The sequence below is a fragment of the Microtus oregoni genome, unplaced genomic scaffold, assembly GCF_018167655.1.
Source record: "Microtus oregoni isolate MIOR12 unplaced genomic scaffold, Mior012 000022F_ref0000154, whole genome shotgun sequence".
Classification (NCBI taxonomy): domain Eukaryota; kingdom Metazoa; phylum Chordata; class Mammalia; order Rodentia; family Cricetidae; genus Microtus; species Microtus oregoni.
In genome coordinates this window covers 29028761-29049088 of record NW_024543081.1, presented here as the reverse complement: position 1 = coordinate 29049088, position 20328 = coordinate 29028761, and the positions used below count along the sequence as shown (strand labels likewise).

Sequence of the window (20328 nt, the reverse complement as noted above, 5' to 3'; positions counted from 1 at the left end):
TGGACAGCTATGAGATGACATGGTTCTGATGGCTCAGGAAAATCTCCCAGCACCGTCGACCTTCCAGAAGCCTTCTTCCTCCCACACCCCCACCACATCCTTTGCTTCACTAGTGAGAAACTACCTTGCAGTCATGTTTATACCTGTTATCTCTTCTATCTTTCACACATGATATTGCCCTGACCTATGATGCCTGCTCAGGGAACGTGGCTCAGAAACGGGAGGTCTTGTACCACATAGGCTTTCTTCATAGGACGGTGGTGGTCCTCAGTGACCCCTTTGAGGGTGTCCTGTCTTTCAAATCTCAGTTTCTAGAAGGTACACCTTCCTCTGCCCCTCCCAGCCTCTCCTCTGTGGAAACCTGAGGTGCTGTTCCTGAAACTGCTGGGTCTTGGCTTCTTGAGCTCTAAAGTGGAAATGGTAGCAGCCCCTGCCATTCTCTTTGGGTTCCTGTGTGGAGTGAGGTGCTCACATACTGCCTGAGTTGAGTATCTTGGGGGTGACTTTCCTTGATGGCTTTTCCAGCTGTGCTGAGGTGTCAGGGACAGATGAAGTCACCTCTCAGTGATCAGATTTTTAACACCCTCTGGTGTTATCCAGAATGCTAGTTTAGTTGTTTGGAACCAGGTGTGCCCCACTTGTGGCCTCCAGGCCGTCTGAGTCTCGGGTTGGCTGTTAATGCAGACCGTCATCTTTGTAGATGGCAGCATCATATCGCAATATCAAAAGGTTAGACAGCTCTGTCAGATTTAGACCGTCCACCTTCCAAAAACAGGGAGATGTGCGGTGAGTGACGGTTGTGTTAGGGAAGAAGCCCGATGCTGTATGGGATTGATCACGGCTTAATGCTCAACGCTGCTTCTCACAGTGATGCATTCATCTTTTGTATTTGAAACAACGCAAATAGCTCGGTCCATTTGTTTTTCAGATCCCTTTTCTGTAAGTATCTAAGTCTCAGAATACTTGAGGCTTAGGAATTTATCAAAGAAAGATGTTTGCTTAGCCCCGTGTTTCTGGGCTTTGGGAAGTCCACGGTTGAGCAACTGCATCTGCCTTCCAATATGGGAGAAGTTGCTGGGTGAAACAGGTGCACTTGGGAGAGATCGGGGAGTAGGGGCAGCCTTGCTCCTGAAACAGCTGACACCGGAATAGCAACCACTCACTCGCCTTTGTGAGAATCAACCCATTTCTCTAAGAAATCTGCTTAGTAGGCAGTAGGAATAAATGAGTGAAGGCAGTTAGACCCTGAGAATAACAAAGTGCTTAGCAAACCTCTCCCGAGAGTCAGGCAGTGCGCCATCCTGCATGTTACTCAGCACACAAGAAGGTAACTGCTCTCTGTCTTTGAATACAAGGTAGGGCCAGAGAAGTTCTAATTTCGACCCTGGCAACCAGTGTCCTGTTGCTTTCACCTTCAGCTCTGCTGGATTTTGTAGAATTCCGCAAGCATGGGAGCCAGTGTTGGCCAACGCTCCTGGTACCATCCGTCAGTGTCTGGATTTGACCTTTTTCAGGAACTTCTTTGGGGAAAGCAATACATTCCAATATTTTTTTTAATTTATTTATTTATTAAGGATTTCTGCCTCCTCCCCGCAACCGCTTCCCAATACATTCCAATATTAAGCCCGCGCTCAGGAACTTCTTAGGCACACAGCCAATTATTAGCTTTCCTCGGCTGCTACAGGTGCCCCAGCCCACCACACTGATCCGTTTGCAGTGGTGTTTGGATGGACTCCTGGTCAGAAATCCACCCGTGGTCACTTATTTTCTAACTGGCTCACTGTTTCCCGCTAAGGGTGTAAGACCCGCTACCCATGGCTAGCAGGTGCTGGCAACCATCTGTGCAGCCCACTGGCCGCACAGTCCAAGCAAACAGCCAGTTGCCCCAGATGATGGAGCAAGTGCTGGGAGTAGAACTGGTGTCTCTGATGTGATGGATTGTATCTATGTTTTTGTCTCCATCCTTATCCCTGGACCCCTGCCTTACTCAGGCGTTTCCTTCCCATCTCTAAGTTAATTAGCCATTGTGTACCTTCCCTTTTCCTTGCACAAATTACATGTCAGTCTTTGGGCTCAGGATGAGGAGGAGAGGACGAGGGACCTGGCACATGCTTAGAATCCTGCTGCAGGTCCCAGAGCAGGAGGGCTAAAGATCGGGCACCTGATCAGCCCTCTGCCTCTTAACTCTTGAGGGTCTTGAGTGGCCTGGATCTGCTTGTCATGGACGCTGAGCTTTCTTTCTGCCTAGTCACAGAAAGTAGGGCATAGACTTTGGGGTCCAGTAGCTGATTGACCTTTTGCAATACCAAAAGGACTTTAGCAGACCCATGGCTTGCTTGGCCATGTCAGGTATGAGGAAGTATGCTAATGTCCTATTCTTGGGGACAGTGTTGGCAGGGATATGACAGGAAAGTGAGCAGCGGTGCCTGCTGCATGCTGGGTCTCTCCCCACCCTCCAGGTCCCCTCAACGTGGACAAAGGAGTCTTGTCTTCCTGCGTGCGTGCGTTCTTATCCCTGGCTCATTTCTGTAGGGGGTGTGCGACTCTCTAAGTTCTGTTTGTGAAGGCAAGAGTGAGACTTTTCTACTCTGTGTCCTGAGGCTTTGAACCCCCAGGACTCCATGCTTCCCCGCTGAAGCTCCCAGGAGAAACTTAAAGACTTTAGTTCCTTAATTTTTATAGATCATCACGCTTTGTATGTGGTTAAAAACTTGATTCAAAACACTCATCAATTTGACTGCCCTGGGAAGAGGTCCCTGTTTTTTTCAGCAGGAGCTAGTGCGCCATGTGATTTTTGTGTTCTTGTCCGTGTCCTGTTACCAAAGAGAGAGCCCACTTAGAAGCCAACAACTCAGCCAGCCACACCTATTTATTGTTCAGGGTTGGATGGCCTCTTTCAAACGCTGTCTGTTTGGTCCTGCCATTGCATATTGCTGTCCCCCACCCCACCTCAGCGTTGAGCAAACCAGGGCTGTGTGTTCCCTTAAGCCACACACCAGTTTGTCCTCCCTGGATAACTGTAGTGCCGTAAGAAGCGGGGAGACCTTTCATGTTGTCATCCTGTTAGGGGCCACCTAAGAAGTTAAGTCTCAAACATGCGCTTGGAAGCATCAATAACACCGGGCATGTCGAAGTATTCTGAACTCAGCTAGGACTCTCTCATTTTACACCAAGACAGAGCGGCTCAGAGAGCTGAAGTTCTTGCTGAAGCTCCCCAGAAGGACTTGCAAAACGGTAGCGGTAGGCTGTCCCCAGCCTGGTCTGATAAGAGCCCACCAACATCCAGGAAACTATGCTCCTGCCCTTTTAGGGTCACAAAGCGATTGCAGCTTGACACTAAGGCTAAAAGTACTTTCCTGGTAGAAATGCCAAGGCTGCGTGGGTGGCTGGCTGCTTGCTGAGTGCAGAGGTGCTAGGGACAAAAGGGTATCTTTCTGAGTCCGCTGCTAGTCAGCAGGACATTTCTGGGGAGGGGAATTCACCTCCATCTGCTGGTAACTGAACTCTGAGCACTGGCTGAATTAAACCACCCCTCCTTGTTTGGGAGGTGGGAAGTCACTCAGCCTTGCAGGCCTGTGGTACTAGCACATTCAAAGGAAGAATATGACTGACAGCCAGAGGGCCTCAGATGAGCAGATTACGGGTACCGTGTCTCTGGAAGAAAGAGGGGGAGGTTTTTTTAAGAGAAATATAAGCTACAAACCATGCCTGCTGCTCCCAGCTCCATGGCAAGGCCAGTTGGCCCGTTGCTCCTATTGTGAGGGCAAATTCCCCATGGAACTTTCCAGTGTCTTTTTTGCTGAGTCAGCGCTGACTAAGTCCAATCTCATTAGAGTCCTTACTGCCAATGTCCTGGGTAGTTTGCAGGAAGGGGAAAGTTTGCTCTACAGGAAAGGGGTCTCCCATAGCACATGGAATTGTGTAATGTGTCTTTCTCTGGGCACCACACTTTGATGTCATTATCCCTGGAAGGGCAGTAGAAGGCCTGTCAGAGTTCACTGGGCCAGACACCAGGGCCTGCTTGGGACTTTGCAGGTAACTAGGAAAGTTCTCACTTGGCTCCTAGGACCTAGCCCTTCCATGCTTTGTTCTGGACACTACTCTGTCCCTTCTGGCTACCTCCTGTAGCTGTTTCTACAATCATTGAGGTTAGGATTCTCTGTAGAGTGTAGGTGAAGTTTTCCTATCCTAGCAGCTGTTTCCCAAATAACCCACACTGAGACTTAATATTACTTATAAATTCTTGACCTGTAGCTCAGGCTTGTTACTAGCTAACTTGTACATTTAAATTAACCTGTGTTTCTTATCTACACTCTACCATGTGGATTAGTACCTTTTCTCAGTACTGCATGCTCGTCTCACTTCTCCCTGGGTCTGCTGGTGACTCCTCAGACTCCGCCCCTCTTCACTCCAGCATTCTCTCTGTCTCAGGCTGTCTCACCCAATCTCTTGCCCAGCTGTCCACCAATCAGCTTTTCTATTCACAGAGCAATGCATATTTATGATGTACAGAAGGATTATCCCACAGCAGTAGAGGGTATTCTTTGTTGTCGTTTGCATAAGTCACGATGCCTACAAATCCCATGATGCTAGATGAGTGCTTTGGCACCAGTGAATGAGTCCATCTGATGCAGCTTCCACGGCCCACAGCATTCCATTGCATACACAAGGGGCTAGGCACTGGACACAGGCTGTTATCAGAAAGAGGATAGGGTTCATTTTCCTCATCTCCTAGAACTCGTGCAGCCAGAGGAGTGAAAATGCCAGTAGGGAGGGGAACATGATTGATGGGTGATGACCTGGCAATCAGTGAGACCAGCCATCAGCTGTGGCCTTGTTGCCTATGAGACTTAGGAACATAAAGAGATCAAAACAGGAGGGAAAAAGGCCTCACATGGGCTTGGCACTAAGAATTGCTCACTGATCACTTTTTTTTCTAAGAGGGTCTACAACATGGCTCATTGGTAAAGACACCTGTTGCTAAGCCTGATAACGTGAATTTGAGCCCTAGAACCTAAATGGTGGAAGGAGAGAACTGACTCTCAGCCATTGTCTTCTGGTTTCCACATGTGTACGCCCATACTTGTGTATGCTCCAAGAAAAAGGAAAAAGGAAAAAAAAAAAACAATTGGTCAATAAATGCCTTTTTTTCTTTGCTTCTTGATTTTTTTTATTATGGCACTGACTGGACACAAATATACGGTTCAGACTAGCTTCAACTCAAGGAAGTCCTTAACTTTGTCTCCCAAGTATAGGATTATAGGCTCTTTCTATCATAGTGGGCCCAGCTTTTCCTTCCCTTGCTTTATTTATTTACTTAATTAATGAACCTATTGTTATTTTGTGTGTGTGTGTGTGTGTGTCTGTGTGTCTATGTATGTTGGTGTGTGCATGGAGGTCAGAGGATAACCCATTAGAGTTAGCTCTCTTGCTTTACTATGGGGGTTGTATCATTGAATTCAAGTTGTCTGGCTTGGGCAACACCTGTCTTTACCGCTGAGCCATTTTGCCAGCTCTTAGTTTTTATTTTTTTAAATGAATGAGATACTGCCTTCCCCAATCTGTTCAGCACGATACTAACCCATCTCTTCCCTCTTCTTGCTTATCCTAGCATACCTGTTCAGCATTCCAGAAGGATTTGAGGATCATCCTGTTCTAAAATAAAGCCGGAGTATTTGGGGGATTTGGAAAATTGAGGTAAGTGAGGAATGGTCTCTTTCTGAGCCTTGTGGAAACAAAATTTAACTCTGGGAATGGATAGTCTCTGTGGCAGAATTTGGTTTTAGTGTTCTTTATAGGTCTTCCTGTAGCAATTAAAAGAGCTTGAGAAGCTGGCTTCCCATTCATCTATGCCTTGCTCTCTCTCTCTCAGCATTTCTTCCATTTATTTGGCCAGTGTCTAGCACATGCTCTCTGCTTCAAACAGGAGAGCCCACTGCCTCCTAGGAGAATCAGTTGTGTTGATTTGCTGTGGACGACTGCCCTGGGAGAGCAACAGAAAGTGGGAGGGTCCTGTAATGAGGTCAGAACACACTTGGGGCACCCAGACTGTGAGATCTTCCTTTTTGCCTCGCATCATCTGTGTTTTCTCCTCTACCTCCATCCTGTGTTGGAATCCCACTAAGTCTGTGGCTACTCAGGTAAGGCTAAGACATAAAGCCCAAGGGCTTCCTACCAACCTATGTTTTCCCATCCTACCTGTCTGGGCTCCATTGAGTCTTGTTGAGCTCAGAGTATTATTTGGTAGAACTATGTATCCCATGAGTTTCTTCCAACTCGGGTGCTATGGACACTGGATGAAAAGAAGGATCAAGCTTAGTGAGTTATCAGCTATGCCAGAGGAAATGCCTCAGAAACAGAAGAGGATTTTTCTTGATTAATGACTTACAATTTATCAATGACAGCATGCCTTTATATGTCAGACCATTAAAAGTTTTGGTCTGCTGTTGTCTCTGTCTTTTTCTTAGCACCAAGCCTGTTTGGGCAATAACCTGTGAATCAATCTCCAGTGAATCTTAAGCAGATCTGAGCGCTCCCTAAACCGGACCACAGCAAGCAGTGTAAGGAATGAGCAGTCATACTGTGGCTTCTGCAGTCTGGTGTAACTTCCATCTCTCCTCTGGCCACTCCTCATCACCAGAGAGCTTTATCAGAGTTAGGGTAGTCTTGTTTATTCCACTACTCACACAGTCCCTGGTCCAGGGTAGGTCTCTCAATGGATGTGGAAATGATGAAACGCAGCAGGGGAGGGTGCTAGACGTTCATACATACATAGCAACGTGCTAGCCTTTTGTGTTCATCACTATTCTCTGCTGCTCCTCGAAGGCTGACCTATTCTCGAATGGGAGAGAAGGGCAGAGGGAGTCCAGTCAGCAGGGCAGAGACCCCTGAGAGCTGAGCAGCTGCCCCTTGCTGCCATGGCCATGGAAATAAATGTTGTCACCTACTTTCGGTGAACAGAGGAATGCCGTGGCAAGTCTGTGTGCTGGTGGAAAGGGAAGCATTTTCCTAGAATTAAGTTGCTAGGTGCAGGAAGACAGAGCAGGGATTGGGGTTCTCAGGCTCACGGTCCTGGGGCAGAGGTGCTCTGTATGAGTCCCAGTGCCCATATTAGTATTCATGCACCTAGTTCTGTTTGTGTTGAAAACGCTGCTGTTGCACCATGAGCCTGTCTGCCTATGGCTTGCTTCTGCCAGTAGGACAGCCATCCTTTCCTACCCATGCACCTGGCCTCTGTGAAATAGAAGGGCCAGGACCATGGAGTCCTTCTTGCTTGAAAAATAGACCAGTGCCCACTGGGTATAGAGAGCCACGAGGATCACAAAACCTGGCTGGAAGAATAGCTTCAAATGGGAAGACTTATTTCTTGAGACTCTTTCTGATGGCTTGCTTGTCTGGCTTCAGACCTCCGTATTTTTCTCTCTCACCCCACCCCACCCCACTAGTATCACTTTGGGCATGCCAGAGGATGGGCTCCTCCCCTTCTGGTTGGTGCTCTGGATGAGTATGTCCCTTAAGAGTTTGTGAGTTGGGACATTAAGTCCATGATGTACATACATGATGTATTAGAGAGAGCAACACCCAGGTGAAGTGTGAAGCCCTCATGAATAGTCCCCTCCCATTAACATAGAATGGGTCAGCTATTATGGCTCTTGACTCATCCCTCTCCTCTTCTTCTTGTGGATGAATTCACATCCCTTCTGTCTCAGTTAGGGTTTCTGTTGCCCAAAAAGCAAGTTGGCGAGGAAAGGGTTGATTAGGCTTATACTTCAGCATTGCTGTTCATCACTGAAGGAAGGCAGGACAGGAACTCAGACAGGGCAGGATCCTGGAGGCAGGAGCTGATGGAGAAGCCATGGAGGGGAACTGCTTAGTGGCTTGCTTCCCATGGCTTGCTCAGCCCATCTTCTTATAGAACCCAGGACCAGCAGTCCAGGGATGGCACCACCCACCATGGACAGGGCCCTCTCCCATTGATCACTAAATGAGAAAATGCCTTACCGCTGGATCTCAAGAAGGCATTTCCTCAACTGGGGCGCCTTTCTCTGATTACTGTAGCTTGTATCAAGCTGACACACAAAACCAGTCAGTACACCTTTGTACCCTAAGATACGTTCCAGACACCAACCAGATATAGTTATCTGGTCTTATGCTTTCCTTTTAGAATCATGAGCTAAGATGGATCCCTTTTTTATTAATAAACGATCAGAACTAAAGGCGCTGTATAGAAAATAGACAAAAGACACAGCTGAGTGACTTGTTGGCCTTTCCCCTGCCCTTTTGCCCCCAGCCCCCTCCAGCTTCTCTTTCCCCATCTACTATTCTTAGTTCTGTGCCTACTATGCCCTTATTGACCTCCTTTGGCTCTCGTGCTAGGACGTCTGTGGGCTTCTGTCTTCCTGCCTTTAGACATGAGCCCACAGTACTCATTAGCCACACGGTACACATGGAAAGAGTGTGTCCTTTGTTCTGTGTTCACAGTCGGAAGAACTCCTGGCCCTCCTGTGCTCTACCCTTGTCAGCATGACTTTTCGAGCCACCCCCAGGATTGGCCCATTTGTCTATTGCTATTTCTTGTGGTTTCATATTGAGGTTTTGGTGCATTGCATTTGACCCGGAGTATATTTTTAGTACTAAAGGCAGAGTTCAATGAACGTCAAAACACGAAGGCAAATGAAGAGGAAAGATTTGTATGTCTAGGGAAAAGAAACATGCCTAATTTTATCTCTTCTGATGATATCTGCCTCTGATTATGCCTGGTCACCGGCTTTTCTCCGTGATGCCCATCACTGTGGGTTCTGTAGAGGTGGGAGCAGCAGCTGGTCCTGCCCCTAAAGACAGTGTCACAAAGCGTTTGTGGGTGTCGGTCCAGCAGCTGGCCACACAGAGGACCATGCATCCCAGCTGTAACTAAAGCAGGAATTAGTACCAGAGTGAAGGCCTGACTGTGGGATTTGCAGGGCCTGTTACTGTATCTGCAAGCTCTGATCTGCCTTGCAGAAGCAGGCTCGTTTTTCTTGGTCTTCAGCCCTTCTTCCAGGATAATACATATTTAGTAAAGCTTCTAGATCTTCTCTCACTAACCTGACCCTTTGGCATCAGCACAAGCTCAAAGTACATGCCTGGGGACTTTTGGGTTGACAGAATTTTAGAATTCTGACTTTGGCCTTCAAAGTAAAGATTATACCCCTTTCCAAGCAATAGCTTTCCTGTCTGCTTCCAGAGGCAAAGCAAGCCTTGCCATCTGCTTAGGACTTCATAGTTCATAAAGTTTTTTTTTCCCCTCTATCCTGTCTGCTTTCTTTTATTGCACAAGTCTTTATTTTTTTATGGCTCTGTATTTACTGAGATGCCGTAGCATGCCACTGTGCAGGGTGCCACTGTGCAGGGTGCCACTGTGCAGGGTGTCTGCAGGTCTGGAGGAAGAGCTGCTGTTCCTGTACCTAGGGATTTCCCAAGAGCATGGCTACCATTTCCCCAGGCTGGAGTCTGGGGGAGATTGCATGGCCTGAGATCAAGCTGCTAGTTATGACCTTCACATGAAAACACAGGGCTTCTGAACCTAGCCCTGAAACCGACCAGGACCAGCCTGGTGCCCTATCTGTCTCCTGTCTTCTTCTCCAGCTGTGTGCCACATCTTTTCCTCTCCCCTCACTTCTCCTGCCCTCCTTTTCTGCCTCCTCTTTCCCTCTGCTCCCAGTTCGGTTTCTTCTGAAGATGAACAGCTTTCTCTCTCTACAATGCTTTTGTAGGAAGTGATCCAGTCATAAAGAGCTGGGCTTGGTACTTGTGTGACTTGCCTTGAGATCTTAGCCTCAGCTCTTATTTTGTCTGTTAGTACCTTTTGTGTTGATGGCAGGATGTTCCGGTTCTTTCCTTGTCCTGCTCACCCTTCCTGTGACAACTCAGCGGCTGTCGCAGGTTGAGGTGCTAACAGCAGATGACCTGTTTTCTCTATCATTGAAATATACCAGGTGTATTATTCAGGATGCACTGGTGAAATCAAACCAGTGGACAGTGAAGAGAGATGTGTATCTCTGTATCTCTGTCTCTATGGAGAAGAGTTTGTCTTTCATTTAAGCATTGACTCAAGCCATAGAGGTGGTGTTTTATCTATGATCTGCAGTGTGTATCTGGAGACTAGGCAACCGGTGATATGCATAGAGGAGCCAAGTTATACATCGTCTCTGTTCAGGTACCCAGGCAGAGATAAAAGGCAGCTCAATCTACCTGCCTCCTTATTCAGCTTTCTTGTCACCACTGGGTTCTGATTCTGGGTGAGCTGGGTGATGCCCACCCATGGCAGTCTCTCTTCTTCCCTCCTTGTTTGGAAACACCATCACCAAGCCTCCTTAGAAGTACCATTAATGGTTTCTCCTAGTATCTCCTGGCCCAGCCAAATTGACACACTGGGTAGACACAATGTATCTAACTATCCAAGTATCTTCTGGCCCAGCCAAATTGATACACTGAGTAGATACAATGTATCTAACTATCCAAGTATCTCCTGGCCCAGCCAAATTGATACACTGGGTAGACACAATGTATCTAACTATCCAAGCATCTCCTGGCCCAGCCAAATTGAAACACTGGGTAGCTACAATGTATCTAACTATCCAAGTATCTCCTGGCCCAGCCAAATTGAAACACTGGGTAGATACAATGTATCTAACTATCCAAGTTTCTCCTGGCCCAGCCAAATTAAAACACTGGGTAGACACAATGTATCTAACTAACCGTCTGGACCAGCTGGCTGACATCCATGTCAGGCCACAGGCTGAGGGCCCTCAGACTGCTGTGGACCCTAAGGCAGCCCTTTGCAATCCAAATTTTACATCGAGGAGACCAAGTTGAATCATCATGAGCTAGTATTGTCCTTATCTGGCTATGTCCCCGCTTTGATGTTTACCCAACACGGAGCCCCTACTGAGTGACGATATTTGTCTCATATGCACTCAGATGTCAGCTAGATGTTTAATGAGCATGGCTGTGTTCACAGCATTGGACTGTGGGGACTAGAAGGAGGGAGCTTTGGCTCTGGTCTTTTTTTTTTTAAATTTTTTTATTTTATTATTATTATTTTTGTTTTTGGTTTTTCAAGACAGGGTTTCTCTGTGGTTTTGGTGCCTATTCTGGAACTAGCTCTTGTAGACCAGGCTGGTCTCGAACTTACAGAGATCCACCTGCCTCTGCCTCCCGTAGTGCTGGGATTAAAGGCGTGCGCCATCACCCCCTGGCCTTGGCTCTAGTCTTAACCCTTGTGACCCATCGGATGCCTCACTTTTCCAACCTGTGAGCTCAAGGTGATGGAAGTTCATCTAAAGCTTTGGTCCTTCCTTCAAACGTGGGTGTGTAGTATCAGTCACTTAGCGCCTTCTCTGGAGACACACTGGCCATCAGCAGTCCCGCTGCAGTGTTGGATCCACTAATGAGCTGCTCTCTGTGCTGCTGGTGGAGGAGTCTGTGGCGCCAGGAACTGCTGATGGCGGTGAAGACAGTACTAGGGGCATTGCTTCTTGTACTAGTAAGACTACCTCAGCGGTATTATTTTGGGTGTCCCAAGCGCTCATCTCATCAACTCTTCAATCCTTATGCTGCCTATGCCAGATGACTTATTCAGGAATGTCTCGGCTATTGGACTTGTAGATGTTCCTTCCAGTGGCTCCACTGAAGCAAATGACTGGCTCCAAAGGACTGTAAGCCAAGTGGCCAGATATGGTCATTCAAAAGAAGATTGGAAGCTCCTATTTGCCTGTCCCTGATAGTGTCACTGCGGCAATACTTTACCCTGGCAGCACTCTCTCGCTCACAGATGTTCCTCTGTGTCCCACACTTGCATCAAGCTTCATCCCACCCCTAGTAGACACGATGTCCCGGAAGGGTTCTGGTACCTACTGCTCTGCCTCCCATTCTGAGAAGGTGTATTTGCTTTAATGTTTACTGTCCATCTGTCCCCTGCCCTTCCCACCATTTTCCTTCTTACCCTCTCCTATGTTCAATTCTTTCTTTCTTTTATTTGTTATATATACAGTGCTCTGTCTGCATGCTTTCCTGCAGTTAGAAGAGGGCATCAGATCTCATTATGGATGGTTGGGAGTCAGCATGTGGTTGCTAGGAATAGAACTCAGGACCTCTAGAGGAACAGTCAATACTTTCAACCTCTGAGCCATTTCTCCAACCCCACATGTTCAATTCTTGTCTTGCCCTTTCTTATCACTCCAAGGTAGTCCTGCAAAACTCCCCTTGATGATCCTGCTGTGTCTCCAGAGCGCCAATCATTTCTTTTAGTCACTTGAGATGGAATCCATATTCTGATTGGTCATTTGGAGACCCAAGAGTGTTTATTGCTACTCTCATTGTTAAACTACAACCCCCACAACTCCGTGCATTCCCAGCTTCCCCTGCAACACCCACTCCCTCTGCAGCCCATGCCAGGAAGTGCTGTTTCCCAGCTGCAGCCTATTATGTTCCGGTCCACAGGCTGGGGGGCGGGGGGTAGGGCTCACAGTCAGCCCCCATATTTGTAGCCTTCTGCACATAGTGGCAAGGCTTTGGGTTTTCCACTTCGCTGATCAGTCCCCAGGGTGGGCAGGGCTCCCGGTATGGAAGGGCATAGGAAATAGCATTGTCAAAATAGACCAAGGGCAGTCCTGACAGGGGAAATGAAGCCGGCTTGGGGAGAAGAGGAGGGCAGGTGCTTCTTGAGGGGGTTTCCTCTGCTCAGAGGCCCGCTTGCTAAAGGGCCCCCAGCAGGCTGACTGATACACTTCCTGTGACCCCATAGACCTACACAAGTCCTCCATCAGACACAAGAACTTCCTGTTCCCTGTTCACGTTCCAATATATACGGAGCAGAAAGGGTTTGCTGGCTTCTGCTTCCTCTTTGCCCCATGGCTTCTGTCTTAGTGCCATAATCAGTGCCCTCAGCCGTGTCACTGCTGAAAAATGGAGGGTGATTTCTCATGGTTTTGGAGATTGGACTTCCCAGATCATAGCATTCACATAAGACAAGGGCCCGCTTTCTGGCTCATGGCCAGCTCGCCTTCCAATTCTCACCCCGTGGGTTGGGTGAGGCTACTCTCTGGTGTGTTTTTCTAAGGACACTTATTGTGTGTTCCACGCTCATAACTTGATCCCCTCCCGAAGGCCCCATCTCTAAATGCCATCACCTTGGCATTGAGGGGGTCAACATTGAATTTGATGAGGTCATAGATACTCAGCCCACCGTAGCCCCCTTTGAAATGTCCCTTGAATGCGTTCTCCTTCCTAACCAGATATGTCAACAAAAGTTTTGTCACTCTAAAGCTGCAAGAATTTGAGTTAGTACAGCTCATCTAGTGACTCAGGCCTCTCCTTCAGCATGGTTGAATTGCATGACTTTGCATGCGTGACCTCGCCTTTGTCCATGTGTTAAATTTTTCCTACATGGCTTTATACCCTCCATCCATCTTATTCAATGAAGTGTGAAGATTCACTGGGGGCATACTGTAGTGAGGATTTTTGTTGCTGTGATAACACCATGGCCAAAAGCAAACTTGTAGGTTTATTTCCCCGCTTACAGCTTTGTAGACGTCATCCAGGGAAGACATGGCATGAACCTGGAGACAGAAACTGATTCCGAGGCCATGCAGGAGTGCAGCTTGCTTATTGGCTTGTTCCTCGTGGCTTATACAGTCTTCTTTCTTCCAGCACTTGAGACCAACAATCCAAGGGTGGCACTACTCCCAGTGAGCTGGGCCCTGCCACATCAATCATCAGCCAAGAAAATGCACAATAACCTTTTGCCATCCGCTAGAAGCATTTTCCCAATTGAGATCTCTCTCTTCCGAAATGACTCCAGCTTGTGTCAAGTTGACGTAAAACTAACCAGCACAGGGTGTATGCTAGTTTTCTAGGGGTACTTAACAACCCAAAACAAGCGAGATTGCTCAAGTCCTCTGGGATGCATTCCCATAGCTGTGGAGGCAACGAGCCTGATATGGCAATGTCCTTATGGTCCATGGGAAGAACTCGCTCTTTTCCTGTGGACTTCTGATGGCTGCTGGAAATGCTAGGCCTTCCTCAGCTTGCAGGCACGTTTCCCTAGCTGTTCGCCCCTGGTCCACTCTTCTATGTCTATGCTTCTCTTCTTATATGGATCAACTTTCCATCCACATCTCAAATACCACTTCTAACTTTGATCATGTCTGCAAAGACCCATTCCCAAGTAACACTGCAAGGAGTTCAGCTAAAATGTTAACTGGAAGTGGTACACGCTGCTCAACCCAGCACTTGGGACACGGGAACAGAAAGATCAGGGGTTCAAAGCTAGCCTCAATTACATGATGAGTTTAAGACTAGCTTGGGCTATCCAACACCTTGTCTAAACACTTCCATTTGGGAGTAGAAAAAGAAAACAAGATCTGTTTTTTTTTTTTGTTATTGTTGTTGTTGTTTTTTATAAAATATCTTTGGTTTTATATTTACAATGATGTAGACAGTCATATCTTCTTAGTCACTGTTGCATTGCTGGAAAGAGACACCATGACCAAGGCACTCTAACAGAATGAAGCATTTAATTGGGGGCTTGCTGACAGTTCCAGAGGTTAGTCGCTTATTGTTATGGTGGAGAGCATGGCAGCATGCAAACAGACTTGATGCTGGAGAAGTCCCTGAGAGTTCCATATCTCGACCCACCGGCAGGAGAGAGAGAGAGAGAGAGAGAGAGAGAGAGAGAGAGAGAGAGAGAGCCTGGGTTTGGCATGGACCTTTGAAACCTCAAAGTCTACCCCCAGGGACACACTTCCTCCAGCAAGGAAGTGTTCTAATCTTCCTCAAGTAGTTTCATCCTGTGATGACTAAGTATTCAAATATATGAGCCTATGAGTGCCATTCTTATTTAAACAACCCCACATATATAGGATTTAAAGCATAGATTGGGGGCTATGAGTGAAAAGGAAAGCAATCTTGGCCCTAATTTGGTTTATGGAGATGTCCTGTCTTGGTCTCTCCTCATTGCCGTGGCAAAATTCCCATTTTGGATGGCTGCAGCCTGAAATTTTCTCGGAGTTATGGATACTGAGAAGTCCAAGGACAAGGTATGAGCAGTTCAGTGTCTGGGGAGGGTATCATCTTAGCTTATGGATGTCTGCCTCCTTGTGTCTTCACAGCGGGGCCGAGGGCTCAGGTCTGGAACTATCTGGTATTTCTTACTCTCCTTTAAGGAAGAAATATTCATTTGCTTTCCATGCATGCATGTGCGAGAGTGCGTGTCGGGACATATATGGTGGTCAGAACACAGCTTGTTGGTCGGTCTTAGTTCTTTCCTGCCACCATGGCATTTCCTGGGATGGAACTTGGGTCCTCAGGCTAGGCTGCAGGCTCCTGCACCTGGAAAACTATCTTGCCAGCTCCATTTCATGTCTCTTCTTACAGGGATGCTTATCCTATGAGATCAGACCTCTGTCAAAGTGACCTCATGTCCTCTTCCTAACCTCTGTGGATATCTCGTCTCTCATAGAGTCTTACAGAGGTGGGGTGTCGTGTCAGTCAGGGTTCACTAGAGGAAAAGAACTGATAGGATGGATATATACTAAAGAAGGATTTGTTCGAGTGGCTTATAGGCTGTGGTCCCATAGTCCAACAACGCTGTCTCCTGACAGAAAGTCCGAGAACCTAGTAGTTGTTCAGTAGACCAGCTTTCTATCTTTATTTTAAATTTATTTATTATGTATACAATATTATGTCTGTGTGTATGACTGCAGGCCAGAATAGGGAACCAGACCCCATTACAGATGGTTGTGAGCCGCCATGTGGTTTCTGGGAATTGAACTCAGGACCTTTGAAAGAGCAGGCAATGCTCTTAACCTCTGAGCCATCTCTCCAGCCCCCCCCCCCCCCCCCCCCAGCTTTCTATCTTACCGGGACTCAAGTATATGTTGGGATCCCAAAGACATAGGCTCTCATATCAGAGGGAATGGCTCAGCTTCAGGACAGATGAACTTGCCAGTGAGCAGGAAGGCAGGCAGGCAAAAAGTAAGCTTCCTTTTTCACTGTGCTTTTATGTAGGCGGCCACCAGAAGATGTGGCCCTGATTTAGGGTAGATCCTCAGACTTCAGATGTTCCAAATCAAGAAAAATCCCTCGTAAGTAGGCCCAGATGCCTGGGTTTTAGTTAACACCAGATGTAGTCAAGTTGACAGCTAAGATTAGCCATCACAAGTTCAACCCAGGAATCGGCCCCTACTCCCACTTCTAGGAGTCTGTTTTCTGGAGATGGTGCTGGAAACTTTCATCCATTTTTTTTTTCTTTCAATTCTACAGCACACCAGAGCCTTGAGGATGGCTTAACTGGTCAATACCAAGTGCACAGCAGTGGCTACAGGGCAAACGTCATCATGTCTTCCTAGTCCAGGAGCCATAGGGGCTGTGCATCTATTCTGGTTGCTTGGATAAGTGGGACGTGCCGGGTTTCTCTTCGTAAAACGCTGTTCTTCTGACTTTCGATGTCTTGTTGGGAGGCTCTTCAGAGCCATGTTTTTATCTTATTTCTGATTGCATTTCCCCGTAACTAACTTTAGTGTTATCAAGAATTCTTTTGAGTCAGTTATTGTTATGTTGTTTGCCAATGAGTGTCTCTCATTGTGACTTCTGCATTTGCTAGCCAGAAGTCTACTATAAGGCAGAACTTCATTTTTCATTATAAATGCCTCTTATCAGGCAGATCTCTGTGAGTTTGAGGCCAACCTGGTCTACAAGAGCTAGTTCTAGGACAGGGTCCAAAGCTGCAGAGAAATCCTGTCTCGGAAAAATAAATAAATACATACTTCTTATTTATTGGAGTATGTACTTGTGGATTTTTGCTAAACTTTTAAAATCCATGAATAAACCTACATTGTTACCCAGATTTTCCTAAATTTGATCATTTGTATGTCCTTAAAGTTGGCTTCTGTAGCCTGTTTTGGTATTTCACCAACGTTTTGAGCTCTTTCTTACATTTTTGTCTAGTCTTACAGTATGCTTTGCCTGACCCAGCCTTGGAATCAGCCATGACTTCTACGATATTCTTACCTTCCCTAAACTAGGTAAGAAATAATTATAAGACAAACCTAAATTGAGAGACATTCTATGAAGCCATCCTTCTGAAGGCAAAGACTGACTGAAGAACAGTTTCATAGTAAAGCGACTAAGGAGGCAGGGAAATGGCTCATTTTACTGTGAGGACTTGAGTTCAATCCCCAGGGCCCATGTGAAAACATTGGGTTTGGTGGCACATGTCCGCAATCCTAGTGATGGTAAGATGGGGAGGGGAGTGGAGGGTGGATCCCTGGAATTTCCAGCTGACCTAGATTACCTGGAGGATATATAAGCCAATGAGAGATCCTATTTCAAACAAAAGGAGGGGAGGCACCTTTCATCTGAACACCAAGGTTGCCATGTGATCTCCACATTCATAGATGCCCGTTCCCCCCCCCACACACACACACATGCACATACTCCTCCCACACACAGAAGAGTTACTAAGGAGACAAGCATGATGACACTTGCCTGAAATCCTAGCACTTAGAAGGACAAGACGGGGGATTGCCATGAGTTCATAAATTCAAAGTCAAACTGGGCTCCATAGACTAGTCAAGGTCTCATTACATAATATTGTCTCAAAACTAAACAATAAAAAGATAAAACAATGAACAAAGCCACCCCCTATACCCCCTCCCACACAAAAGACTAGGAGACTCATCAGTTTGTGACTTAGGTCAGATTCCGTCCTTGGAAAAACCATTATTGCTAAATTTAAATGAAGGTTTTTAATTAGCCAAAAGAACTAATTTCCACACAAATTTATACCATCAATTTTTTTCTTTATTTATTTATACTTTTTTTTTTTGGGGGGGGGGAGAAAGGGCTTCTCTGTGCAATAGCTCTGGCTGTCCTAGAACTTGCTCTGGAGACCATGCTGGCCTTAGACTTACAGAGACCTGCCTCCCAAATGCTGGGATTAAAGGCTTATGCCACCATTTCTGGGTTTCACATAAAACTTTATAATTGTATTGTGATAATAATATAAGTAAGATAACAATATTTGTGAAGGTCTAATGCTATACAGAAATTTTCTGTACTCTTAAACATACCTTATAAGTATGACATTATTTCAAACTGAAAATTGAAAATTATAAGACACAGTGAGATCTGTGTGTTTAAGGGTAAATATATTCATCAATCAATTAATTAAAAAAGACAAGCTGTTGTACTGTTTGTCCTGAGTTAGCCTATTTTTTTTTTATAAAAGCAAGACAGGTCCATATAGTACATATTCATGTTTACCTAGAGAAATTTTAAGAAAAGCATGTGTTTCCTCTTAGGACACATTTCTGGGAAGTGTGATTGAAGGTGTGAGACAATGGAAGCTTTTCCTTTTTGAAAACGTTTTAAAACAAGCAGGTGCTGTTATTTGGGGGAATCATCAGCACCTGGGTTACATGGGTGTACACGCATGTATGTGTGCTAGGCTCTGATGCCCAGCTCCTCCCTCGAATGTATTTTCCTATATGCACCTACTATGCAAACACAGTTGCCAGAGGGATGCTCACACCTTTTCATTCTGTAAACTGGTTTCTCACATTCTGGTCCTTCTGTGGGTATTTTTATTCAAAGGTTGGGTGCAGTCCATGCTGGCACAGTGACACCAGCTCCCTTTATGTTTCTCAGGAGCCTGGCAAAGGTTAGACTTTACAAACTTTGTTCTTAACTCAGTATCATTTTATTCTCCCCAGAGGAGTGTACAAATTATAATTTGCTGTGTTAAGGAACTATGAGTCATTCAGTGCTTTGGATCTCAACTCAAAAAAAAAAAAAATTAGTGAATCGCTATAGTTCCTTTTGGATTAAAAAAGTTGCTACGTTTTTTGGTACTTACCCTGTGTCTCTGGGTGCATGTGTGTGTCTGTTTGTCTCCATGTGTGTGCATGCAGACAGGTACATGCATGCACCACAATTCAAGTGGAGGTCAGAGGACACCTCTTTGGACATGAGTTCTTGATGTGGGAGGATCTTCTGTTTTGTGTTGATTTCATTGGTTAAATAAAGAAAACTGCTTGGCCTGATAGGTCAGAGCATAGGTGGGTGGAGTAGACAGAACAGAATGCTGGGAAGAAGGGAAGTGAGGCAGATGTGATGAAGCTCTGACCCAAGATGGACGTAGGCTAGAATCTTCCCGGTAAGCTACCACCTCATGGTGCTACACACAGTAATAGAAATGGGCTAATCAAGATATGAAAGTTAGCTAAGAAGAGGATAGATAAAATGGGCCAGGCAGTGTTTAAATGCATACAATTTGTGTGTTCTTATTTCGGGTGTAAAGCTAGCCTTGTGGGAGCCGGGCGGGACGAAAAGCAACCTGCTCGCCTCATCACTACAAGTTCTCTCCTTCTATCCTGTGCTTAAGGCAGTCTCTCCTGTTACTTCATCCACTGAGCTAGTATGTGAGCTTTGAGTCTCCCGACTCTGCCTCCATCTCTGCTTGACTGGAATTAGACAAGAGTCACTGCTTGAGCTCATTAAATGTGGGGACGGAACTCAGGCTGTGCATCAAGCCCTTTTACCTCTGAGCCATCTCTCCAGCTTGAGCCTCTCAGGGTGTTTTAATGACCATGAGACCATGAGACTGCAGTTTCTGCAAAACTGCTTTCCTTTTATGTGTGAGGCAGGGTCTTGCCGGTAGTCCTGGCTGGCCTAGAACCTAATGTGCTGCTCAAGGTGGCCTTGAGCTTGAAGCTATCCTTAGGGAGTCTGCAATAACTGCACCACCTTTGTCCTGCGGTCGTTGTACTAGGTGGATTTAGTTCATAGACAAACTAATTTTTCTAAAGTGGGGTATTCGTGAGTGGAAGCAATGTCTCTAGAATGAGGGTTCTAATGTGCCTTGAGCTATTGCAGATGATGGCCACTGTAGCCTTTTGCTACTGTATGATGAAGAAACTCTATGAGCCACAGGCCCTGGATGCTCATCGTGTTAGCTCCAAATGAGCTGTCATTCTTGCCAGATCCTTTCCCCATTCAGGGGTCATTCTCTCTAGAACACTCTCTGCCACTCCTTGCAGCCTTCCAGACTGCCTATCACCCTTTGTAGTTCTGAGATGTGAGCTCCATTGTTTGCTTTCCTGGATCTTGCCTTGCACGGTGTCTCCATGGATGGGACTGTGAGCAGTGACTATACAGGTGGTTAGAATGGTAGCTGAGGAATCCCTGAGAATCTTCATCAAGCACACACTGTGCTGGAGGAATGTTCACTGTGTCATTGCTTCTCCCAATAAGCCCTTGATGTAGGGCTCGCTGTGGCCTGGTACCTCC

At 46.4% G+C, this 20328-nt stretch overlaps 1 long non-coding RNA gene across 3 annotated transcripts in view; it reads left to right on the top strand.

Annotated features, from left to right (window-relative positions):
• The window catches only part of LOC121461026, a 206495-nt gene that overhangs the window by 130818 nt on the left and 55349 nt on the right, over positions 1-20328 (top strand). For all 3 annotated transcript variants that reach the window (XR_005976144.1, XR_005976145.1, XR_005976143.1), the window contains one exon: positions 5612-5697. This is a non-coding gene — a long non-coding RNA (uncharacterized LOC121461026). The remainder of the gene's footprint in view (positions 1-5611; positions 5698-20328) is intronic.